Source organism: Pithys albifrons, chromosome 1 (assembly GCF_047495875.1).
Source record: "Pithys albifrons albifrons isolate INPA30051 chromosome 1, PitAlb_v1, whole genome shotgun sequence".
Taxonomy (NCBI): domain Eukaryota; kingdom Metazoa; phylum Chordata; class Aves; order Passeriformes; family Thamnophilidae; genus Pithys; species Pithys albifrons.
Window position 1 is genome coordinate 121,619,458 of NC_092458.1, and position 10,094 is coordinate 121,629,551.

General features: G+C 47.0%; 1 protein-coding gene across 1 annotated transcript in view; it reads right to left on the bottom strand.

Moving 5' to 3' along the window:
• PKNOX1 (PBX/knotted 1 homeobox 1) overlaps positions 1-9,566 on the bottom strand; it is a 45,090-nt gene extending 35,524 nt beyond the window's left edge. The window contains exon 1 of the mRNA XM_071566227.1: positions 9,499-9,566. The gene's annotated coding sequence lies outside the window, so the exon portion shown is untranslated. The remainder of the gene's footprint in view (positions 1-9,498) is intronic.
• Positions 9,567-10,094: the final 528 nt, after the last annotated feature.

Genomic DNA, 10,094 nt, shown 5'->3' on the forward strand with positions numbered 1-10,094 from the left:
CACCACACAATGTCACACAGCATGACAAACAACAAACCACCTCGCAAGGCTGGAGAAGGGACTGGAGCACAAGTGCTGTGGGGAGAGGCTGAGGGAGCTGGGGGTGTTCAGCCTGGAGAAGAGGAGGCTCAGAGGTGACCTCAGCACTGTCTAGAAGTACCTGAAGGGAAGTTCTGGCCAGGTGGGGCTTAGTCTCTTCTCCCAGGCACTCAGCAATAGGACAAGGGGGCACGGGCTCAAGCTCTGCCAGGGAAATTGGAGATCAGAAAAAAATTCTTTCCAGAGAGTAATCAGGCATTGGAACAGGCTGCCCAGACAGGGGGTAGAATCCCCATCCCTGGAGGTTTTTCAACTGAGATTGGTCGTGGCACTGAGTGCCATGATCTGGTAAAGGGACTGGAGTTGGACCAAGGGTTGGACTTGATGATCTTGGAGGTATTTTCCAACCCAATCGATTCTATGATTAAAAGATATGTGTTCCTGCAGCAATTGACTTTTTGTGTAAACTCTGCTTTTCGTATATTTAATTCTGGGAATTCTCCTACTTTTAAGTACTAAATTAAAAAAAAAGTATTATAAAACATGTGCCACTTAACAAGCTAAAATTGCATATGCAGTTACCTGATTAAATGTGTATGAAGGATGCATAGGTCATACAAATTTCTCAAGGCACAACAAGAGAAGTAAAATTAAAGGCATCTGCGTCTTGTGAAGAACTTCACTAACTCTGCACACATCCTTGATGTGTACATTGACACATTTCTTGAGAAGTGGTGCATTATCATGGTTCATGTTACTGGTTCATGTCATTCCCAATTTACCACAGTACTTCTTAACAACAAGGATGAGAAAGATGAGGAATCTTGCTCAATGCAGTCATAAAATAACATCACCTCAGTATCCCAGGGATCCTGCCCCCAGGTAGCTCTTGGCCTTAGAGGAGAAAATCCTCAGGTTCCTCTCCTACCTTCTCCAAAATGAAAACCCCATTCTTCTGACTATTAAAAGATTCTCAGATTCAGAAAACCTTCTGCAGCATCTCAGTTTCTCCTACCCAGTTCACACTGTAATTTGACTCTGCTTTATTAGCTCCATAAAGTAAGGAATTATGGGGACTAAACAGCAATTTTGGCAAGAGGAAAACAAAAGTCCGGGGAAATGAAACCTCCTTTAATTGCTCCAAGACTCCTGAGGGATTAGGGGCCAAGGGAGCAAAAATATTTCCCATCACTCCCTCATCCATCACCAGTGTTCACACAGTAAATGAAGATTCCTTTCTTTCTGTCTTCTCAACACTGCAAACCAAAGGACTTTTAATGGTTCCAGCATGTAAATCCTCACACACACATCATGAATCCACACATGTACTTTTTGTTACAGGACAGAGAAGGAATTTTTCCTCTCAGTTTTCACCGAATGTGCTGTCATAACATTCTGGACCCAAAAATCAAGAAGGCAGTTTCTAGAGAGGGTGGCATGACAAGGACTACAAACACCCCTCACACACCAGAGAACATGTACCAGCAGTTCCACAAATGGAAGTGATCCTGGTACAACTTTCCTACTTAATGAGATTTAATTACTTTTTCAAACACAATTCCATTAAAAAAAGAAAAGAAGGGGAAAAAAAGAAAAGGAAAATGAGAGAACTCCACCCTCCACATCTCCCTGGCAATTCCCACATGGATAAACAACAACACTGCTTATGTCCTACACTCAATTCCAGATCCCTTTGCCAGTGAAGCCTCTGGAATATCCACACAAGCTTGTAGTGAATCTCTCACTTTTGAAGACACTCACAGAACCATATCCTTCCAGACAAATTAAGTCAAAGCAACAGGAAATCTTATTTTAATCATGATTTGCATCAGCACCCAATAAACTATGACTGAAATTAATCTTGTTTTGTGTTTACACTTTGCGGTTTCATAAAGAAGACACAAAGAACCAGCACTCACTGCATTTATGGCTATTGAATACTTACAATGTTAGCAGTTTATGTAAACATATGTTATGTCTTCCAACATTTTCATTATGAAACCATAAAAGTTTCCAAATATTTGTTCTGCAAAAGACTGAATTCCTCATGCCATTGAAGTACAGCCTAAGGATGGGGTTTTATGTACATAACAACTGCATTTTAAATGGCCTTTGGATGTTGAATGGGTAAGAAAACTCCCTCTATGCATTTTTGGCATTTAAACACTTCATCAAGATCAAGATGTTCCATTATCAATTATTTCATTTTTATGTCCCTTATGATTTCAGGAATAATGACTCTCTGAATGCATCAAGCATTAACTTGGGACTAGTGAAAAAACTGAAACTGACACAAAATGCTGGTCCTGCAACCCTCTGTCAAACCCAGTTCCGATCCATCGACTCACACTTCCAGAATCTTCTCTCTTTTGACCCTGACTTTTGGACAAACCTGAACAATTTTGGTTTGCTACTAAGTTTAGGCCATAAAATGAACAAGGGTTTTCTTTGGTTTTTTCTAAATGGTGATTAAATAAAAACCCTTCCTTTCCTGCTCCATTTTGTTCTCCACCTCTCCCCAAATACCAGTGTTTGTTCACCTCTCCAGGGGCAGAATTGCTGCCCAAATGTTCTGGGGTTGGAGGGGAAGCACAAGTAAAAAATACTATTTAGGATTAAACTTATCCATTACCCACTGCTGTGGGATGCATCATGGTAACTACCTGGTCCAGAGGGTGACTGCACAGTCAGGGACATGCAAGGACCAACAGACAGGAAAACACTCATGTTACAGGAAATAGATAATCTAGTTCTTCTAAATAGTTCTCCAGTAACATACATAAATCAGGTTTTCCAAGAGCTTAAGATTTCGTAGAATCGATTGGGTTGGAAAAGACCTCCAAGATCATCAAGTCCAAACCTTGGTCCAACTCCAGTCCCTTTACCAGATCATGGCACTCAGTGCCACGGCCAATCTCAGTTGAAAAACCTCCAGGGAGGGGAATCCACCCCCTCTCTGGGCAGCCCATTCCAACGCCTGAGCACTCTCTTTGCAAAGAATTTGTTTCTGATCTCCAACTTAAATTTCCCCTAGCAGAGCTTGAGCCCATCGTGCCCCCTTGTCCTATTGCTGAGTGCCTGGGAGAAGAGACCAACCCCCACCTGGCTGGAACTTCCCTTCAGGTAGTTCCAGACAGTGCTGAGGTCACCTCTGAGCCTCCTCTTCTCCAGGCTAAACACCCCCAGCTCCCTCAGCCTCTCCCCACAGCACTTGTGCTCCACTCCCTTCTCCAGCCTCGTTGCTCTTCTCTGGCCCCACTCCAGCCCCTCAATCTCTTTCCTGAACTGAGGGGCCCAGAACTGAACACAACACTCAAGGTGTGGCCTCACCAATGCAGAGTACAGGGGAAGGGTCACTGTCCTGGGCCTGCTGGCCATGCTAGTTTTGATACAGGCCAGGATCCCATTGGCCTTCTTGGCCACCTGGGCACACTCTTGGCTCCTGTTGAGCTTCCTGTCACTCAGTCCTCCCAGGTCCCTTTCTGCCTGGCTGCTCTCCAGCCACTCTGTGCCCAGCCTGGAGCGCTGCAGGGGGTTGGTGTGGCCAAAGTGTAGGACCTGCACTTGGCCTTGTTGAACTTCATCCCATTGGAATCAGCCCATCTCTCAAGTCTATCCAGATCCCTCTTCAGATCCCTCCTGCCTTCCTGCAGGTCGACACTCCCTCCCAACTTGGTGTCATCAGCAAATTTGCTGATGATGGTCTCAATCCCCTCATCTAAATCATCAATAAAGATGTTAAACAGGACTGGACCCAACACTGACCCCTGGGGAACACCACTGGTGACCAGCTGCCAGTCAAGCTGTTCAAGTTTGCCAAGGAACAGCCATATGCTCCATGTGAATGCTGACCTTCTCCTCTCTCTCCATGCTGAATTCCAGAATTCAGCTGTTGTTATGCTCTTAAGTAAGAAGTATTCCCCCTTTCCTGTAAATTAACATATTTAGTTTCCCTTAAAGTCATTTTCAAGATGCTGAGTCTTCAAATTGCCAGAATAACCCTGATCAAATATATTCATCATGGCAAATTTCAATATGACTAAGAAATAAGCTATGGAATACACCATGAGAAATAATAATTAAAACAAATAAAAACCAGTAATCTTACTTCAAGTACTGCTACTATCTTGGCCTAGAACACACAAAAATGGGTTAGAACACATAAATTAAGTGATGACTGACTGACCTGGAAGTTCAAATTCTTTGGTTAAAAAACAGAGCAGAGCACACACATCTTCATTCCCGTGTTCTCCAGGCATGTTAAAGATGTATAAAGCTCCAGTTTTTGTTCTGTAATTGACTCTGTTTCCTCTTAATGTGAAAGGCTTGGACTTTATTTTTCAGTAAGCATGCTAATATCCTTTTCCCTTTGTTTTGTTTGCTATGTGATTTGGAGAAAGCCAAGCAGGATGTGAAGCAGAGCCACATTTCCTAGCTTCTTCTGTCCTCAAGAAAAAACCATAGGCAATTCCAAAAGCTCACCAATAAAATATAAATTGGAATTTGGCTGTTTAAAAAAATGGATCCCTCTTTTATTACACCAGCAGCAATCTGCCATGCTGTATTTTTTTGCCTGAATTTCCTGTGAGATGCAGAAGAGACAGTCGCAGCCCCCTGGGCACAGCCAGGCCAAGGGACAGTCTGTCATTATCACAGTCAGTTCCCATTTTTGAATATCACCTTTTGATTCTCTATTTACTCAAATGGCCCTCAGGTTTAACAGCAAGTACCTTTTATAAGCCTGTGTAGGAAACAATGGGCACACGATGGCCTGGAGCAGCTGCCACATTAAAACCCAGTGTGTTCCCAGGAAGGATGATAACCAACCATGTGATGACAAGAGCCAAGTTTTAATTCCACTTCCAATACTGACTTTTCCCTTTCAGTGGCACACATGATGACAGAATCACAGAATCAATTGGGTTGGAAAAGACCTCTGAGATCATCAAGTCCAACCCTTGGGCCAACTCCAGTCCCTTTACCAGATCATGGCACTCAGTGCCACAGCCAATCTCAGTTGAAAAACCTCCAGGGATGGGGAATCCACCCCCTCTCTGGGCAGCCCATTCCAATGCCTGAGCACTCTCTCTGCAAAGAAGTTTTTTCTGCTCTCCAACTTCAATTTCCCCTGGCAGAGCTTGAGCCTGTGCCCCCTTGTCCTAATGCTGAGTGCCTGGGAGAAGAGATCAACCCCCACCTGGCTGGAACTTGCCTTCAGGGAGTTCTAGACAGTGCTGAGGTCACTCTAATGATGTGGGATCCCCACACTGCTGACAGGGGAACCAAGTTACTGCCCCTCACCAGCTTCATCAGAACTTGGCAGCGCTTCTAACAACAAAGTTGGCATTTCCAGATCTGTGGTGCCACTATTTTATTTTCTACCCCAGCCCCAGTTCCATCTGATGAATCCTGTGCTCCACAGTCCTGGCATGAAACAACCATAGTGAGTGAACAATGTGAAGAACCTGCTACAAGAGCAAATATTTCAGTGTTCAGTTACCTTGGGGAGATCTATAATGGTCTGGGTAAAATATTTCAGTAACATCTGGCACCAAGCAAGCAAATGAAAGAACTCCATCAGCAGCTTTTTCTCCTTGCTCTTGGAATCCTCTTGCTTAGAAGAGCAGTAAGTTGCTTTACATTTTGTACAGCACTGAACTGTGGTAAAATAACCTACCCCAGAGAATTCTCATTTTCAAACCTACAGGCTCTTTTAACAAGTGAGACTGAAGTAACAAGCTGCTGCTGCAAGAGAAATAACATTTGTAGAATTTTAAATTTCACACAAAAAATTGCATTCAGTCTTACTTACACCAAAATAAAAATATTAATCTGCTTTATTGTAAGCTTTCACATATGTGCCAGTTTTACAGAGGCAACATTTGGCTCCCAGACCACAACATAATATTCTGAAATGCAATTTGGGTTGCTTCATTCAGGACATTAACAGGGCCATTAGAACAGGCAGTTTCACTACCACAGCGCTGGTTCTGTGGATCAGTCACCCTTGGCCACTAATAGTGGGCTTAATAACACCAAAGAGTCACTCTTTGCCAGGAAATGGAACTGCTCCTGAACACTTCTAAACTTGCTGTGGCAGCAATCAGAATTATTTGGACTTTATTAGAGCATTGCATCTACAGCACAGGGAAAGCCATGAGAGAAATACAGTTGGAAAGCAAAATTTTGAAGAAGTACAGCCTCTGGAAGACATATCTGTTTTATAAAACTGAAGTATTTAAAATAAATTTAAACATGTATTTTATTCATTCTAAACTGCTTTCGGTCCTACTAATGGAAGACTGCAAGGACTTGATTTTAAATTGTTATTTTTATGGAACCCAAATATTTAAAATTGTATTGAGATTCAGAGTACAAGTCAAGACAGTAAGTCAATATCAGACTGACTTTTCACAGGCCAAAGTGGAATTTCCAAACACAAAACAAAATGCCAACCAACTCTAACAACAACATACACAAAAACTGAAGAATCGTTTTCCTACCAGCACACAGGAAATGGCAACAATTTCAGTCCAGCAAAGCACATCACGACATGACTACAGAACCTGCTTCTTATATGAGACACGTATTAGTGCTGCATTTTTGTAGAGGACACACAAGAACAGAGTAAGAGGGGGAAAAAAAATAAACCATGGCCCAAACCCACTCAGGAGATCCATGAGAAATTATCTGAGTCTCCAAAACCTCAGTGCGCCGCCAACAGCCCCTGCACTTCCCATCTTTGCCCTGTGACTGAAGCACACTGAGCTCTGCCTTTCACCACTCAACTGGAGATTATGGTATGAGAACACAGAGAAACCCAAACTGAAGTTTTCCTGGGGATACTTTAATCATAAGGTGACAAAAAATTAAGTCAAGGGGTAACAGTTAACGCTAAAAATACACTGTATGGTTTATAGAATAAACTGAAGATAGAATATATATGAAAAACATCACCAGAATTACTTTTTTTGGATACATGATGTGAAATGTTTCCGGGTTTTTTTCCCCTCAGAAATTTCTAAAAAACTGAATATAATGACTGTATGAGTTAGCCCCAGAATAGGGTAATTCTGCAGTTTTATTTGAGAGAAAACCCACTCAAAATGCATCTGCTGTTGCTTGATACTGTATCAATGACAGAGTGTGGAAATACAGGGCAGGATTTCTAACACAATCACAACAATTTATTTCCTGATCCAGTGTAATCCATAAAATTCACACACGCAGCTAACAGGGACCATCCACCTGCAGAAGCCACTGCACTTTAACCACACATATGAATACAACTAAAGGGATATAATCCCATAGCACAGGCAGATCATAAACTGATTATATCCCATACAGGGAAGGGAACAACCTGGGAGTGTGTTCACAGTATGGAAAACTGTAAGATATGTGGATCTCTTATAGTTCTTACAATTCCCCTCCTCAAACAATCTACACTGGTGAAACTTTGTGCAGATCACGCTCAAGAATAAAATTAGAAACTCTCTGCATGTTTCTTGTAAAAACCTAGAAATTTTTAGCTTTAAAAAAATAAAATTAAATGAGACATTTAGCATACACTGAAATTGTATCTATCCTCCTGCTACTCTCCCCAGGATCCTGGCCCAAGTGTTTTCCAACATCCAGGACATATTGTCCACGCTCCCTAATCCTGTGACGTGTTTAACTGAATGCACAAATCATATTCCAAAGAGGGGTAAAGGCAAAAATGAGTCCTGCCTGGGCAGCTTTAAAGTGCATGTGAAAAAAAAAAAGAAACAAAAATAATTTACTGCATGGCACAAAAACTCATTTTAAGGGTGTCATACCAGATCTGGAGTCTCATAACAGGATGAAATTGTTTACTATGAGGGTGGTGAGGCATTGGAACAGGTTGCCATGAGAAGTTGTGGATGCCCCATCCCTGGAAGTGTCCAAGGCCAGGCTGGATGGGCCTTTGAGCAACCTGGTTTAGTGGAAGGTGTCCCTGCCCACGGCAGGGGGTTGGACGTGGATGATCTTTAAGGTCCCTTCCAACCCAAGCCATCCTGTGATTCTCCCTCCCAAAATCTCACCCGTCATTTACTTAAATGTAACTGCAAAAAAGGGACCCCAAACTATTAAAATTAAATACTGTGACTATGTCTCTAAAATTACACTGTATGTCACCACTTAAGAAAAATTAAAATATTTAATAAGTAATTAAAAAAACCCAGCAAGCGACACAATTAGCACAACAGAGGTGTTAAATACTTATATTGTTACATGGTTAATTGCCGGACTTGGTGGGAATGAGGGAGAGCTCTGGACTGCTCCACGGAGACCTGGGACATGTGGCTAATTGAGGCAATACTTCAGGATAAAACCAGCGCTTGATTTATTGCTGTTTACACACATCCCAACCGGGGCCTCTGGGCAGTGTCAAGTCTCAGCTCCCAAACGCGGCCGCGTAAACACCGCGAATCCTCCTCGGTCCAGGTGCCAAGGAGGTGCCTCCCCAAACGGCCCCGGGAGACAAGTGGGTCACACCGAAAGCGAGATGAAAACAGAGCGGAAACAAACACCGGCCCAGACCACGCTCCGCTTTCTATGAATCAGGGGGAGGGAAGGGGGAGCATCCCCAAAATCGGCGGCAGGGGCTGGGGGTACCTCCCACATCCCCAAAATCGGCGCCAGGGGCCGGGGGTACCCTGGGGCAGGGGGTACCTCCTGCATCCCCCCCCGTCCTGCTGCTCCCGGGGCAGAGCAGGTGCGGACAGAGAGAGGGAGCGATGGAGGGAGGGCAGGAGGGAGGGAAGCAGGGAGAGGAAAGGAGGGAGAAGGAGAGGGAGAGAGGGAAGGAGGAGGGCAGGAAGAGCTGCGGCGGCGGCCCGAGCCCCCCGGTCCAGCTCGGCGGCGATGGAGACCCGGGAGCGCCCCCCACTCTCCCCCAAACATGAGCGGCCAACACGGCGCTGCCCCTTTAAGCATCACGTCGCCTCCTCCTCCTCCTCCTCTTTTTTTTCCCCGCCACAATCCCATCCCATCGCCCCCTCTCCTCCTCCTCCTCTTCTTCCTCCTCCTCCTCCTCCTCCGCGCCGACCCGCGCGCGCTCCCGCGTCCCCTCCCCGCGCGCGCCCCCGCCGGGACACAACGGGCGCACGGCGGCCCTTCCAGAACCTTCCTCGCTCCCCCCACACCCCCCTCCCTTCCCCTCCTCCTCCTCCTTCCTCCCTTCCCCTCCCCGCACCCGCCACCGCCCCTTAAACCCCCCGTGTAGAGCGAGCGGCGGCGGCGCCCCGTTCCTCCCGCTTCTCCCCCCCCCCTCTCGCCGCCTTTTCCCCGCGTTCCCCCCCCCCCGCGCCCCCGCCAGCCCCACAACGCGGGGCTGCTGTGCCGGCTGCTCGTCGGCGCGGCCGCGGCCGGGCGGTGGCGGCGGGCGCGCCGTGATGGACGGCGGGGCTGGAGCGGGGTTTGAGTGACAGCGCTTACCTCGGGTGCCAATCTTCGTCACACTGACAAGCGGCTGCAGCAATCGGGACCCGCACCGCCGACAGGCGCGTCACCGCGCGCCGCCGGCACGGGCCAATCGCCGCCCGCGCCGCCCCCCGACGACGCGCCGCGCGCTCATCAATATTCATCGCCGGGGGGGCGGGGCCGCAGCCGCCCCGCCCCGCTCAGTGCTGGAGCTTCATTAATATTAATGAGGGGGCGGGGTCCGGGTAAACCACGCCCCTCGCCCTGAGCAGGGTGGTGGGTGGGTGAAACCATTGCTGGGCCGGGGGGAGGGACGGAGGGAGAGGTCAAGTGGCGCTGCCAGGAGGGAGAGGCGCGGGCCGCCATGCCGCGCTCCCACCGCGTCCTCTTTGCTCGCCCTCGGGTCCCCTGTGCTCGCCACACCGGGATTGTGGGTCTCCCCTCACTCCCTTCTCCCCGCCCTGTGGGGTGTCCCCCCCGGGAGCGCCGCGGTGGAGGCTCCGCCAAAGGCTGTCCCCGGGAGCGCGGAGGAAGCGTCTCCTCCGCCCTGTGTGTGTGTGAGGGGTGAAACTGCCCGGCAGGGCCTGGTAACTCTTCCAGCACAGAACTGC